The sequence below is a fragment of the Bos indicus genome, chromosome 18, assembly GCF_029378745.1.
Source record: "Bos indicus isolate NIAB-ARS_2022 breed Sahiwal x Tharparkar chromosome 18, NIAB-ARS_B.indTharparkar_mat_pri_1.0, whole genome shotgun sequence".
Taxonomy (NCBI): Eukaryota; Metazoa; Chordata; class Mammalia; order Artiodactyla; family Bovidae; genus Bos; species Bos indicus.
Genome location: NC_091777.1, coordinates 45,496,742 through 45,513,471, shown reverse-complemented (window position 1 = coordinate 45,513,471; position 16,730 = coordinate 45,496,742). Strand labels below are relative to the sequence as shown.

General features: G+C 44.5%; 1 long non-coding RNA gene across 2 annotated transcripts in view; it reads left to right on the top strand.

Moving 5' to 3' along the window:
• LOC139177104 (uncharacterized) overlaps positions 1-16,730 on the top strand; it is a 20,898-nt gene extending 4,168 nt beyond the window's left edge. Inside the window, exons 3-5 of one of the 2 annotated variants that reach the window (XR_011561544.1) lie at positions 12,975-13,016; positions 13,329-13,538; positions 16,463-16,730. This is a non-coding gene — a long non-coding RNA (uncharacterized lncRNA). The remainder of the gene's footprint in view (positions 1-12,974; positions 13,017-13,328; positions 13,539-16,462) is intronic. The other variant, XR_011561545.1, reaches the window with a different exon arrangement.

The window sequence follows — 16,730 nt, the reverse complement described above, 5'->3', positions numbered from 1 at the left end:
CAGACTGAATTAAAAAACAAGAACCTATAATACGCTGTCTACAAGAGACTCAATGCAGGGGAAAGACACACAAGGACTTAAACTAAAGGAATGAAAAAGATACTTCATACAAATGAAACTGACGAGAAAACAAAGGTAGTGATACTCATAGTAGACAAAATAAATTTTAACACAATGGCTATAAAAAAAAGACAAAGGACATTGTAGAATGATAAAGGGATCAATACAAGAACAGGATATTGTACTTGTTGCTGTATATGCACCCAGTATATGAGTACCTAAATATACAAAACAAACACTAACATAGATAAAAGCAACAGAAATCCTAAATGACACAACAGACCAGTTGGACTTAATTGATATCTACAAGACACTATATCCAAATATGCCAAAGATGCCAAAGTATATATTCTCCTCAAGTATGGAACATTCTCTAGGTCAGACGACATACTAGTTCACAAAACTAGCCTCAACAAGTTTTAAAGGATAGGAATTATGTCAGGCATCTTTTCTGACCACAACAGTTTGAAAACTGTGGCAGCTGTAACAGTTCTAAGACAGAAGTTCACAGTAATCAAATTGTCCTAAACAAACAAGAAAAGTCTGAAGTAAACAACCTACCACCTAAAAGAATTAGACATATAAGAACAAACAAAACCTAAAGTCAACATAAAGATGAAAATAATAAAGATCAGAGAGGAAACAAATAAAATAGAAATTTTTTAAAAAATAGAAAAGGTCAATAAAACCAAGAGTTGTTTTTTTGAAAAGATAAACAAAATCAACAAATCTCTAGCCAGGATCACCAAGAAGAAAAGAGAACAGATCCAAATACACAAAATAAGGAATGAAAGAGAAAAAAAAATACCTGATACCACAGAAATACAAAAAATCATGAGACTACTATACGCCAACAAATTGAACAATCTAGAAGAAACGGACAAGTTTCTAGGAGCATACAGCCTGCCAAGAGTGAGTCAAGAAGAAACTGATAATTTGAACAGATCAATCAGCAGAAGTAAAATAGAATCTGTAATTTTTTTAAAAAAAGAAGTCCCTGCATACAAAAGGCCAGGACTGGATGGGTTTGCTGGGGAAATCTACCAAACATTACAAAAATAACTTATACTCATCCTTCTCCAACTATTTCAAAAAACTGAAGAGGAGGGAAATTTATCCAAATTCCAAATTTATCCTTTGAAGTCACCATCACTCTAATACCAAAACCAGACAAAGACACTACAGAAAAAGAAAATTACAGGCCAGTATCTTTGATGAATATAGATGTAAAAATCCTCAACAAAATATTAGCAAACTGAATCCAATGATACATTAAAAAAAATCATATACCACAATCAAGTTTGATTCATTCTAGGATCACAAAGAAAGTCAGCATATGCAATCAGGACTTCCTTGGTGGATAAGAAGATAGCAGATAAGAATCTGTCTGCCAATACAGGGGACCTGGGTTCAATTCCTGGTCTGGGAAGATTCCCTACATGCCACGGAGCAACTCTTTAGTTTAGAGCCTATGCACTCTAACTACTGAACTTGTGTCCTAGAGCCCAAAAGCCACGACTACTGAGCCTGTATCCCACAACAATTCACGCCTGCAAGCTCCAGAGCCTGTGAGCCACAACTACTGAGCCCATGTGCTGCAACTACCGGAACCCGCACACCTAGAGTCTGTGCTCTGCAACTACAGAAGCCACCACAATGAGAAGCCTGCACACCGCAACAAAGAGTAGCCCCCACTTGCTACAACTAAGAAAACCTGCATGCAGTAATGAAGATGCAGAACAGACAAAAATAAACAAATAATTTTTTTAAAAGTCAACACATGCAAATCAATCAATATATCATAGTAACAAAAGGAAAGACAAAAATATTATAATCTTAGTAGACAGAAAGTATATGACAAAATTCAACATCCACTCACAATTTAAAAAAAAAAAAACCTCACCAAAGTGGGTAAACAGTCAGACATGACTTAGCAACTAAACAACAAAAAGTGGGTATAAAGGTAACATGCTAAGTCACTTCAGTCGTGTCCGACTCTGTGCGACCCCACAGACGGCAGCCCACCAGGCTCCCCCGTCCCCGGGATTCTCCAGGCAAGAACACTGGAGTGGGTTGCCATTTCCTTCTCCAGTGCATGAAAGTGAAAAGTGAACGTGAAGTCGCTCAGTCATGTCCCACTCTTAGCGACCCCATGGACTGCAGCCTACCAGGCTCCTCCGTCCATGGGATTTTCCAGGCAAGAGTACTGGAGTGGGGGTGCCATTGCCTTCTCCAATAAAGGTAATAAAAATAATAATAAATAAAAATAATAAAAATAATAATAAAAACCATTTATAACAAATCAACACCCAACATAATAATCAATGTTGAAAAGCTGAAAGCATTCCCACTAAATTCAGGAACAAGACAAGAATGTCCAGTCTCACCACTTTAATTCAGCATAGTATTGGAAGTCTTAGCCACAGCAAACAGACAAGAAAAATAAATAAAAGGTATACAAATTAGGTTGGTAGCTCAGTCAGTAAAGAATCTGCCTGCAATGAAGGAAACCTGGGTTTGATCCTTATCCTCTGGAGAAGGAAATGGCAACCCACTCCAGTATTCTCAGGGGGTTCCCAGGTGGCACAGTGGTCAAGAATCTGCCTGCCAATGCAGGAGACACAGGAGATGCAGTTTCGATTCCTGGGTTGGTTAAGATCCCCTGGAGGAAGAAATGGCAACCCACTCCAGTTATCCTTGCCTGAAAAACCCCATGGACAGAGGAGCCTGGCGGGCTACAGTCCATGGCGTCACAAAGAATCAGACACGACTAAGCAACTAACACACATACACAGAGATCCTACAGAGGCAGTAAAGCAAGAGAAGAAATAATCTACGCAGACTGGAAAGGAAAAAACAAACAGGTATTAGATATATTTATATAAGTCCAAAAGAATCTACAGATAAAATATTTTAATATAAAAGTTAAAAATTTTGGCTGTGCTGGGTCTTCATTGTGATACGTGGGCTTTCTATAGTTGCAGAGCATGGGCTCTGGAGCTCATGCAGTCAGTAATTGCAGCATGTGGGCTTAGCTGCCCTGCGACATGCGGGACCTTAATTCCCTGACGAGGGATAGAACCCATGTCCCCTGCATTGGAAGGCAGATTCTTTTTTTTCTTTTATTTATTTTTAATTGGAGGATAATTGCTTTACAATATTGTGTTAATTTCTGCCATACATGAATCAGCCATAGTTATACATATGTCCCCTCCCTCCTAAACCTTTCTCCCACCTCCCACCCCATCCCACTCCTCTAGGTTGTCAGAGAAATTACCAGTTTGAGCTAAGAGTCATTCAGCAAATTCCCACTGGCTATTACATATGGTAATGTATGTTTCCACGCTACTCTTTCCATTTGTCTTACCCTCTCCTTCCCCTACCGTGTCCACAAGTCTGTTTTCTATGTCTGCATCTCCACTGCTGCCCTGCAAATAGGTTCATCGGTACTGTCTTTCTATATTCCATACATATGTGTTAATGTATGATATTTGTTTTTCTCTTTTTGACACTTTACTATGTGTAACAGGCTCTAGGTTCATCCAACTCATTAGAACTCACTCAAATATATTCCTTTTTATGGTTGCTGAGCGACTTCACTTTCACTTTTCACTTTCATGCATTGGAGAAGGAAATGGCAACCCACTCCAGTGTTCTTGCCTGGAGAATCCCAGGGACGGGGGAGCCTAATGGGCTGCCATCTGTGGGGTCGCACAGAGTTGGACATGACTGAAGCGACTTAGCAGCAGCAGCAGCAGTATTCCATTGTATATATGTACCACAACTTCTTTATCCATTCATCTGTCAATGGACATCTAGGTTGCTTCTGTGTCCTGGCTATGGTAAATAGTGCTGCAATGAACACTGGAGTACCTGTGTATTTTTCAGTTATGTTTTCCTCAGAATACATGCCTAGTAGTGGGGTTGCTGGGTCATTTGGTAGATTTATTCTTGTTTTTTTTAACGGATCTCTATACTGTTCTCCATAGTGGCTGAATCAATTTACATTCCCACCAACACTGCAAGAGAGTTCCCTTCTCTCCACACCCTCTCCAGCATTTATTGTTTACAGATTTTTTTTGATGATAGACATTCTGACCAGAATGAGGTGATAGCTCATTGTAGTTTTGATTCGCATTTCTCTAATGAGCAATGTTGAGCATATTTTCATGTGTTTATTAGCCATTGGGATGTCTTCATTGGAGAAATGTCTGTTTAGGTATTCTGCCTGCTCACTTTTTTTTTTTTAACCTGGGGTACAAATTTTATTGTTGAAAAGATTTCTGAAAAGTTATTATAGATATCTGAATTAGAAATAATAAAAACGAGCTGAAAATCAAAACTAGCCTAAAATAAGAATATCAATTTGAGCAAGAAAAAGGTCATTCAGTTGTGTGACAGAAACAATTCAGTCATCCTTATGGGACTTTAGTAAAAGCTGCTTTTCAAAATTTACATCCAATGTTTTCCCTGTGTCTTATGAGGACAGAGAAAAGCTGATGGGGGCAGAGAGGATCAGTGAGGAGAGTGGCAGTGTTTTCTGCCCCTTTTTTGACTGGGTTGTTTGTTTTTCTGATATTGAGCTGCATGAGCTGCTTGTGTATTCTGGAGATTAATCCTCTGTCAGTTGTTTCATTTGCTATTATTTTCCCCCATTCTGAAGGTTGTCTTTTCACCTTGTTTATAGTTTCCTTTGCTATGCAAAAGCTTTGGAGTTTAGGTCCCACTTATTTTTGTTTTTTGATCACTGTCTCCTGTATAATGTCATGAACCTCCATCCATAGTTCTTCAGGCACTCTATTAGATCTAATCCCTTGAATCTATTTGTCACTTCCACTGTATAATCGTAAGGGATTTTATTTAGGTCATACCTGAATGGTCTAGTGGTTTTTCCTACTTTCTTCAATTTAAATCTGAATTTGGCAATAAGGAGTTCATGATCTGAGCCACAGTCAGTTCCCAGTCTTGTTTTTGCTGACTGTATAGAACTTCTCCATCTTTGGCTACAAAGAATATAATCAATCTGATCAGTGTTGACCATCTGGTGATGTCCATGTGTAGAGTCTTCTCTTGTGCTGTTGGAAGAGGGTATTTGCTATGACGAGTGCATTCTCTTGGCAAAACTGGTAACTTTTACCCTGCTTCATTTTGTCCTCCAAGGCCAAATTTGCCTGTTACTCCAGGTATCTCTTGACTTCCTGCTTTTCCATTCCAGTCCCCTATGATGAAAAGGACAACTTTTCTGGGCGTTAGTTCTAGAAGGTCTCGTAGGTCTTCATAGAACCATTCAACTTCAGCTTCTTCAGCATCACTTGCTGGGGCATAGACTTGCATTACTGTGATGTTGAATGATTTGCCTTGGAAACAAACCAAGATCATTCTGTCCTTTTTGAGACTGCACCCAAGTGCACTGCATTTCGGACTCCTCTGATGACTATGAGGGGTACTCCATTTCTTCTAAAGGATTCTTGCCCACAGTAGTAGATATAATGGTCATTTGAATTAAATTCGCCCATCCAGTCCATTTTAGTTAAAACTCGACATTCAAAAAACAAAGTTCTTGGCACCCGGTCCCATCACTCCATGGCAAATAGATGGGGAAAGAGTGGAAACAGTGACAGACTTTATTTGGGGGGGGGCTCCAAAATCACTGCAGATGGTGACTGCAGCCATGTGATTAAAAGACGCTTGCTCCATGGAAGAAAAGCTATGGCCAACCTAGATAGCATATTAAGAAGTAGAGACATTACTTTGCTGACAGAAGTCCATCTAGTCAAAGCTATGGTTTTTCCTAGTAGTCATGTATGGATGTGAGAGTTGGACTATAAAGAAAGCTGAACACTGAAGAATGGATGCTTTTGAACTGTGGTGTTGGAGAAGACTTTTGAGAGTCCCTTGGACTGCAAGGAGATCAAATCAGTTAATCCTAAAGGAAATCAGTCCTGAATATTAATTGGAAGGACTGATGCTGAAGCTGAAACTCCAATACTTTGGCCACCTGATGTGAAGAACTGACTCACTGGAAAAGACCCTATGCTGGGCAAGATTGAAAGCAGGAGAAGAATGGGATGACAGAGGATGACATGGTTGGATGGCATCAGCGACTCAATGGACATGAGTTTGAGCAAGCTTTGGGAGTTGGTGATGGACAGGGAAGCCTGGCGTGCTGCAGTCCATGGAGTGGCAAAGAGTTGGACATGACTGACTGACTGAACTGCACTGATTTTTGTTTTTGTTTCCATTACTCTAGAAGGTGGGTCACAGAGGACCTTCCTATGATATATGTCAAAGAGTGTTCTGCCTAGGTTTTCCTCTAAGAGTTTTATAATTTCTGGTCTTACATTTAGGTCTTGAATCCATTTTGAGTTTATCTTTGTTAATGGTGTTAGGAAGTGTTCTAATTTCCTTCTTTTACACGTAGCAGTCCAGTTTTCCCAGCACCACTTATTGAAGAGACTATCTTTTCTCCAGTGTATATTCTTGCCTCCTTTGTCAAAGATAAGGTGCCCATAGGTGCATGGGTTTATCTCTGGGCTGTCTATCTTGTTCCATTGGTCTATATTTCTGTTTTGTAACAATACCATACTGTCTTGATGACTGTAGCTTTGTAGTAGTATAGTCTGAAGCCAAAGAAGGCAATGGCAACCCACTCCAGTACTCTTGCCTGGAAAACCCCATGGGTGGAGGAGCCTGGTGGGCTGCAGTCCATGGGGTCGCTAAGAATCAGACATGACTGAGCGACTTCACTTTCATGCACTGGAGAAGGAAATGGCAACCCACTCCAGTGTTCTTGCCTGGAGAATCCCAGGGGCGGTGGAGCCTGGTGGGCTGCCATCTATGGGGTCGCACAGAGTCGGACACGACTGAAGCGACTTAGCAGCAGCAGCAGCAGTCTGAAGTCAGGAAGATTGATTCCTCCAGCTCTGTTCTTCTTTCTCAAGATTGCGTTAGCTTTTTTGTTTCTACACAAATTGAATTTTTTTTTTCTAGTTCTGTGAAAAATGGAAAGGCAGATTCTTAACCACTGTACCACAAGAGAAGTCCTAGAACTCTCAGTTTTGACAAAGACAGCACTTGAAAAGCAGTGGGAAAGTGATGAAATTTTCCTATTGGTACCAGGAAAATAAGATTTCTACATGAAAAAGTAATTGGACTTCTACCTCACAACCACACACAAAATTTAATACTATACGTATTATAGACCTCAATGGGAAAGGCAAAACAATTAAAGTCTTTAACAAACACACATACACACAACACGGACCTTAAAGGATAGCCATGATAAATTTAATTATATTAAACTTTAAACTTGGGTTTATTAAAATACCATTAAGAAAGTAAAAAAAGGTAATTCATTGTGTTGAGAAAGATATTTTCAACAAATAATCAACCAAATAGTTCACTGTGTTGGGAAAGATATTTTCAACAAATAATCTCTTATCCAGAATATAAAAAGAACAACTGGTTCTAATTAGTCAATTAGAGGGGAGAAAGTAAGAAAATGCAATACATAAATGGAGAAAATGCTTCCACTGGTATTGCACAAAATTATCAATAAATATATGAAGTGCTCAATACATCAGTAAAAGCAAATTGAAAGCACAATGAGATATCATTGCACATCTCCCTACCAGTGATATTCTCCCTCCCTTTCTGATATTCTGACTAATATCAGAAAGAGTTATAATACCAGCTATTTCTTGGTGCTATAGAGCAAGCAGGAATTAACACACTGCTACTAGGGATGTACACTGATGCAATAACTTTTCTATTTTAAAGTTAAAAATGTTTTTCTAGAAGATCACACAAAAGTTGGGAAGGGAAGGAAGAATGTTAACTCGCCTACATCAAAATCTGGGCTGAGAAGGGATAAAGAGCTGCTTACGGAAACTAGCAGCTGGAGCAAACCACAGAGATCAAGACAGTACCCAGCCAACAGACCAGCAGCCTGGATCAGCCAACTTTATGATCACTTGTGGAGTTCAGCAGGGACGACAGAGGTGCTGGCTCCAGCTTTTCTGGAAGGGAAAAGCTGAAGTTCACTCTTCAACAGGTTCCTGGTTGTCTTGTGCTCCTCTCAGTCACTGCCATAGAATTCTTCATGACCACACTCTGCCTGGTGTCCTCATCCAGGCAGGGTTTGAGCTGGGTGTGTAAAAGCCTTTGACACGACATCTCTTAAAGAAGGTATGCTTTGTGTGTTGAACTTGTATGTGTATGAGATTACACTCTTGGATCCCCTCAGGAGACTGAAGCAAGAAGCTGGAACAACAAAGTCCCTATTCTGCTGCTTCTTGCAAATGCTGCAGATAGAGTCAAAGACTGGCAAGATGGCTGAGGCCCAAACTTCAAAACAAACTGCTCCCAGGGTCAGCCTCTTCAGGGTTTCACCAGGGTCCCCATCCATCCCGCCCCCTTGGCGAGGGTGGGGGGGAGGGTCGCGGGGTTGGGGGATTGGATTCCTGTACTATTGTGCTCATTCCTTGGTCAGCAGGTGCCAGTCTCAGACTGAGGTCTCTGCCTGACCGTCTCTATCCAACTCCTGCCCCAGCATCCCTCAAAGTCCACATGACTCCCCACCCTGGGGGCCACAGAAAGGCAAAGGAAGTGAGCTGTGTGAGGAATGCATTGTTTGGGGACAAGGCTCTTTTCCATAGCCCAGCCTGGCCACAGGACCAACAGTCCCTGGCTGAAAAATCACACAGCTCCATAAACAAGAGTGTGCTCAGTCCCACGACCAGGCTCATGTGGGAGCCAGTCTGGCTGGAGAGGCAGGAAGCCTGGCTGAGGAAACCCAGAAATACCATTAGCACTGTTGGCTCAGCTGGAAGACCATCCAGTTCCCAAAATGACCTGGCTAAGAGGCAAGGAGATCAATGCCAGAACTCACACTACACTCCACTGCTAACTCCCATGCTCAGCATCAAGATTCAGGTTCTGCAGTAATCACAATGGACCCTACTGCAGTCAGTCTACCCCATATTTCCTCTGGCCCCTGCAGCCCTCCTTCTCTGCTCTGCTATAGTTGAGTAGAACTACGCACTACTCTGATGTGTTTCATTGTGTCATGTCCTGTTGTGTTTCACTGTGGTGTGAAAACTCCCTGTCCAGGTACCTCTAAGGTCTCAACTATGAGAAGCCCCCAGGCCCTACTTGGCCCTCAGGAAAGGCCTGTTTCCCCTATGCCTCTGTTCCCTGGCTCATTCTGCTTGGTCCTCACGCCAACCCCTCTGCTGCTCACCTACCATTGATCATCCCCCTATCTGAAGCTAGCTCACCATGGAGATCTCCCCAAGTGTTCCCTCCCCTCCATCCTCCAGCACAGACATCTCTAACAGCAACCAGGTGTCAGATTAACTCCTGACTCAATCCACCCCCAGGCCTCAGGGCCACCTTCTGCCCAGATACTTGGCATAGAGAATGGTTTACACTTGCTCTTGAGTATCCTCATCTGGTGGCCTCTTTGCTATAGCACATGCTGCCCCTCTGGTCCTGGGTTTGTTCTGGACCTCTCTTTGCTGCTGGGCACAAGCAGGAATAAAAACTCATCACCCTTCCCCTACAATCTCAGCTCTGACACCAGCTATGGTGGTACAGGGGAGACCAACCTTTGTTTCTTTTCTTGGCATCCTCATTCCCCACCATACACTTTTACCTGGAGAAAGCTGGGGGGAATTTATAAAAGAAAACCTACCCTGTTACCCATCTACAGAGAGCTGCACCCCAAGCAGTGCTGGTATGCCTTTCCTAGCCCATCCTCATCACCGTATTCCCAGGTGTCCTCCCTTGGCCTAGAGACTTTCAGGGCCAACGCGCTGTGGTTCAGTCTCTCGACCCCAAACTTTACCTGAGTTCTCACTGCCAGTCTGAACTACACTTTCCAAACCCCTCAAAGCCCATTTCTTCTTTCTCTATAACTCAGGTTGCTATCAGCAAACTACCCTCTAGCTTCTTCTCAGAATGTTCCCTTCACTCTCTTTTGATAAGTAAACTTGCCATATTAAGGCAGGTATGTTTACACAAAGATGTGCATAATCAAAATAAGGAAGAAATACTTGTAACTATTACAGTCATTATTTCTGCAACTGCTCATGTGATCATCAGTTCAGTTTAATCCCTCAGTCATGTCTGACTCTTTGCGACCACATGGACTGCAGCACACAGCTTCCCTGTCCATCACCAACTCCTGGAACTTGCTCAAAGTCATGTCCATCGAGTTGCTGACGCTATCCAACCATCTCATCCTCTGTAGTCCCCTTCTCCTCCACCTTCAATCTTGCCCAGCATCAGGGTCCTTTCCAATGAGTCAGTTCCTCACATCAGGTGACCAAAGTATTGGAGTTTCAGCTTCAGCATCAGTGGCCTGCCGCAGGGGTAAGGGCTCTGGGTGCAGCAGACCTGGGTAGGGCATAAGCCCTTTTAGAGGAGGTCGCCATTAACCCCACCATAGAGCCGCCAGAACTTCCACAGGACTGGGGAAACAGACTGTTGGAGGGCACAAACAGAACCTTGTGTGCACCAGGACCCAGGAGAAAGGAGCAGCGACCCCACAAGAGACTGACCCAGACTCTCCAGCGGAGGCGTGGGTCGGCAGTGCCCTGTTGCAGGGTCAGGGGCAATGAGTGAGGCAGTGCATGCACAGGACCTTTTGAAGGAGGTCACCATTATCTTCATTACCTCCACCATAGTTTGGCCTCAGGTCAAACAACAGGGAGGGAACACAGCCCCGCCCATCAACAGAAAATTGGATTGAAGATTTACTGAGCATGGCCCTGCCCACCAGAACAAGACCCAGTTTCCCCCTCAGTCAGTCTCTCCCATCAGGAAGCTTCCATAAGCCTCTTATCTTGATCCATCAGAGGGCAGACAGACTGAAAACCATAATCACAGAAAACTAACCAAACTGATCACGTGGACCACAGCTTTGTCTAACTCAATGTAACTATGAGCCATGCCTTGTAAGGCCACCCAAGATGGATGGGTCATGGTAGAGAGTTCTGACAAAACATGGCCCACTGGAGAAGGGAAGGACAAACCACTTCAATATTCTTGCCTTGAAAACCCCATGACAGCATGAAAAGGCAAAAAGATAGGACACTGAAACATGAACTCCCGAGGTTGGTATGTGCCCAGTATACTACGGGAGATCAGTGGAGAAATAACTCCAGAAACAATGAAGAGACAGAACCAAATCAAAAACAACAGTCAGTTGTAAATGTGACTGGTGATGGGAGTAAAGTCTAATGCTGTAAAGAGCAATACTGCATAGGAACCTGGAATGTTAGGTTCATGAATCAAAGCAAAATGTAAGTGATCAAACAAGAGATGGTAAGAGTGAACACTGACATTTTAGGAATCAGTGAACTAAAATGGGCTGGAATGGGTGAATTTAACTCAGATGACCATTGTATCTACTACTGTGGACAGGAATCCCTTAGAAGAAAAGGAGTAGCCATCATAAACAAGAGAGTCTGAAATGCAGTACTTGGATGCAATCTCAAAGACAACAGAGTGATCTCTGTTTGTTTCCAAGGCAAACCATGTGATCATAGCTAGTATTTATAATTCTGTTTTTAACTACATTTCCACTACCCTACTCCATATGCCTTTTGCTCTCAGGAAACACCTTGGCTTGTCATTCTTCTTTCCCTGCAGAGTGACACAGACTTTCATTTCTGAAGGGTCTGGGACATTAGTAGTTCTGTCTATAGTAGGGAGGTGTAGTTTTCCATTAATTTTACCACATATGTAAGGTACACCTAATACAATAATATACAATATAAGGGAGCACTAAGAGATGCCACAGGAGATCTCCTGTGTTCCAGACATACTTCTCCTCACTCTCGTTACATAATAGGAACAGACTTTTCCCTCTATAATTAAAACCAATCACCCCAGTCACCACAATAACCTCTTCTTGGCCTGGTCAGTGGGATCGGAGACCACATTGGCCAAGAAGCAGTCTCAAATTAGTTGTGTCCCCCAGTGAAAGTATTCCTCCATTGAGAACTAAAACTTCCAAATCCCAAAGTTTCAGGGACAGAAAGCAAAAAAAAAGTGTTGCTATTGGATCACTGGGGGTAATAGAGAAGACAACCCTCAATTGTCAAGACTCATGAATCCAGGTTGTATGGGAAAAAACCTGCAAGAAGACCCAAGAAGTGGTGATATGCCTCCTCCAGCCAGGGGATGGGTTATTCAGACATTGATTGCTGACTTAGAGCACACACGGCATCCTGGAGGCCACTGCACCAGCCCTACAAGGTGCTCTTACCCAGCCAGCACCATGTATGTCTGAGTCTTCAAAAGGCTATGCAAAATACTCTCAACTGCTTCTGGTTGAGGGGAAACATGGAAATCCCAGTAATGTCAATGAGCATGCAACAACTAGCACACTACATCTGCTGTAAAGTGAGTCCTTGGTCAGAGGGGATGCCGGCTAGGATACCACTGATGTCAAGTAAAGCACTTCCTAACCTAAGATGGTCTAAACCTTCATGCAACCAGTAGTCCCAGCAGTGGCCAGAGCAACAGGTGAGGCTGACATGATTCAAAGTGGCACACAAAGTGGACACAGTGGGGAAGGAGCAGGTGAGACCAATTGAGAGAGTAACACTGAAACATATATATTACCATATGTAAAACAGATAGCCAGTGAGAATTAGCTGTATGACTCAGGGAGCTCAAATCCAGGGCTCCGTGACAAACTAGAGGGGTGGGATAGGGTGGGAGGTGGGAGGGAGGTTCAAGAGAGAGGAGACATATGCATACCTACGACTGATTCTTGCTGATGTATGGCAGAAATCAACATAGTATAGTAAAGCAATTATCCTCCAATTAAAATTAAAAAATAAAGTGGCATATGAGAGATGTTTGGTACCCACCTTTTTCTCTTTCCTCTTTCTCCTCCCCAGATCATCTCATGGATATTATTAAGCTGAAACACTGTCTTTATGGTATGAACTCTCAAGTTTGTACCTTCAGTCTATGAGTTCCAAACTCCTAACTAACTGCCTACTTGAAATCTCCCATTGGATGTTTTCAATACTTCTGATCTATTAATAGTTTGTCCAAAGTCCAAAATGTAACTCCTAATTTCCCCCAAAATAACCTGTATCCTCCTAACCATGAGAAAGTCTTCTTCATCTCAACAAATAGCATCCCAGAACCTAGATTTCCCCCTTTCCCTTACCATTCACATCAAATCCACCAGATTTCCTATAAAATCTGTATCTAAAGCCTACCTTATCTCTATCGTCTTCTCTCAGGATACTCCACCATGACCTTGGTGGAGAAATCTCTCCCCAGAGGAGGACAAGGCAATGCCCATCTGCATGACCTCCCCAATAACTACTTCAGTGCAGATGTGGGAACAAAAGTCAAGTGGTGAAGCCTGAGGACCAAGGGGGAAGATGTGAAAGTGGAGCCAGAGAGAGTAGTCAAGTCTTCTAAGGAGTTTTGCTGTGAAGGGAAATAAGGTCAGTACAATTGCCACCCCCACCCCAGGGGCAGGGAGGCATCAGCGTCCCACTCTGCTCTCAGGATCACTGAGACTGTTCCCAAAGTTAGCCCTCAGCCTCATCATCCCTACACAAAATACCCCAACACCCTCAATCACACCATCTCCCCCAAGTCAAGGCAGATTTTCCCCCCAGGGTCAGCATGACTCTTCCACACGAGGACTAGAGAACAGGCAAAGAAATGGAGGTGTGAAAGGGGAGCCTGACATAGCAGAACACAGAGAGGAAGTTGTGAATGGAGGGATGAGGGTATCGTTTCTGAATGAGGAAATTTCCATGCCCTGGTCTAGCCTCAAGGATAATGGTTCCTGGCGGAGACCCACACAGCTCGGGAATAAGGCCAACACTCAGGCCCCACATCCAGGCTCAGACTGAGAACAGGACTGGGTAAAAAGAGGGAAGAAGCCTGGCTGGGAATTTGGAACACCTTATTCACTCTCTTGGCTCAACTCAGAGGTCATCAGGTTCTGTGGGATAAAAGGCAGGTAAGGCAAATGTCTCAAGCAGGGTGATGTCCCTGGCCTCCAGCCACTGCCACTCCTGCAGTGTCCCCAGCGCTGGGGTATAATCCTTCCCCTGGGCCAGGCACTGTCATAGAAAAGTGTTTTACCTGTCTGCGTCATCAAAGTGAAGTTATGTGTGTGGCTGTTAACTTCAGGCGTGTGTGGTGAGGTTCATGAGGCCATCACGAAGCCTGTGGTAGGGCAGGCATGTGACAGATGCCTGAGACACTGGAGGTACACCCCCTGCACAGCAGTCATGGACAAGCATGCATACTGGGTATGGGCTGATGGGGTGATGGGTGAGGGGTTGGACAAACAGGTGAGGGTGGCAGGTACAAAACACTACCCCTGAGCACTTCCTTCTGAGCTGCCAGAGTGTGTCAGGGCAACAATCACCCAGTTGGACAGTCCAGAGTGGCCTCACATCCTCAGGGAGTGCACCCAGCCCTCTCTGCCCTGCAGAGTGACCCTCCTGCTTCGAAAGGACCCTCCAGATGTCACCACCCCCTCAGCTGAGGGAGGACAGTGCAGCAGAGTTCTCAGGGCCAGAGAAGGAAGGAAGATGGAAGGGGAAAAGCAGAGGTCCAGTTCCCTAGGCTCACATCTATCAGCTGCCATCATCCTTGTGTCTCTGTCTCTAGGAAGAAACTCTCCTAAAAGAGCACTCTGGCCTTAGGTCCAGTATTCCTGCCTGGAGAATCCCCATGGACAGAAGAGCCTGGCAGGATACAGTCCACGGGGGCACAAAGAGTCTGACACGACTGAGTGACTAAGCACAGCATACAGCACAGCCCTCAGACCTTGCTCTGTTACCCCAGCAGTCTGTTCATAGTGCATTTCCCTTGAGCCTCCAGCCCATCCCACAGCCCCCACACCATGTCTTTCTCAGACACATGAGCAGAGTCAGCTGGACACACCCTACCACAACCCCATAGTCATGTGCATATAATCACATGTACCCTGTCACACACACATGATCTCAAACACACTTGTAGACACACACACAAATTCTGAGACAGATGGGCTCTTTCACTCACATAGTCACACACACTCCAAGTCTCATATGTCCCCACAAACACACACTCCCATACTCCCAACAGAGGATTCAACACACACACACACAAACACACACACACAAACACACACACACACAATTAAATTCTCACATCTCAAGTCTTATGTCTGTCACATGAGACCCATGCACTCTACCAGTCAGAAGCCCCCCCCACACTAACACCTGTAGATACACACACCCCAACATAATGTCCCTTTCATTCACTATACTCCCCTAGACACTTGGGGCATCAGTCTGCAATGCCCTTCCCTCTCCCATTCTTAGTGGCCTGAATTCCTTAGTGGCCCCTGAGACACTGGAGGCATGGGGAGAGGAATCCCCAAGCCTGGGCAACAGGACCCCCGAACCCACAATTCAGGCCCAACACCCGCTGCAGGTAGCTCAGGTCATGTTCCCAGCTAAGCCCCAGGACCAGGAATTTAAGGAACACACCACCCACAGGCAAGAGGAGTTTGCAGGTCCCCAGCTGGACCCTGCGACCTGCAGCCCTCATTGGAGGGGGCATACCCAGCTGCCGTGCTCCTCCCTCCCCTCAGAGGCCATCTAAAACTCTCACCAACCCATGGATGTCAAGAACAAATTTCTCATCAAGGGCACGGACAACTACATGCAGCCCACTGGTGAAAACAGCCCATGAAGCTGGGAGTCAGCACAGCCTCACAACTCCAGGACTGTGTGGCCAGCACAGCCCCTGTTTAACTCAAACAATCATCCATCTCTCATCAAGAAGTGTCAGAGTAGATGCATAGCTGCCCAGGATGGTGACCATGGGGTGCTAAGTCTCTTAGTCTTGCTTAGTCTTTCCTCTCTGATGCCCCTATATTCCTTGCTTTCCTTCCTGTGAGATCCCTCCCATCAGCTTCCCAACCCTTCCCTCAGGTACACATCAATGACATGGGCTCCAACTAGAACCCTGGTTGCTGCCCAGGCTGCCTATCCAGACTGGCAAGTGTCCGCATTGGCCCCCGGGGCAGCCCCAGTCCTTCTCTGGCTGCTGCTCTGCTGCTGCTCCTTCCTTCCTGCAGGCTGTGCCAATTCAGGGCCAGGCCCAGTGAGTCACTGACCGCCCCCTCCCACCAAGACCTATACCTCTGCAGGGCAAGGCTGGCTGACACACTTTGCATGCCATTCATCAAACTTTGGCCTGTGTGTTTTAGTTAAAGTGGGAAGTGGTGAGTACTAACCTCAGAAGGAAAGGTGGGAGTGGCTAGCCTACTGTCAAGACAGGCATCTGGCAGCCTAATCTGCTGCCCCCACCCCCACCTCCCTCCTTCTGTAACTTGATCTTCTATCTCCATCTTCAGCATTGGCCCTGACACCTGGAATGGATAAAAGGCCACAATGGTGCAACTACAGGAAGCTAGGGACAACCAGCAAGGCACTAACCCTTGAGTCCTATTCTATAAGAGCAACGGTCATGATTCAGGTTCCTGAGCCACGCAAGACCAAGGATGCCCCTGCCTCTCTTTAAAGTCGTTATTTTTGGAACAATTAACATCTCAGAAAAAAAGCATTTAAATTAAATGTAATGTTTTCCTGTAATTTTTATATTAAACAAGTTGTCCTGAAATC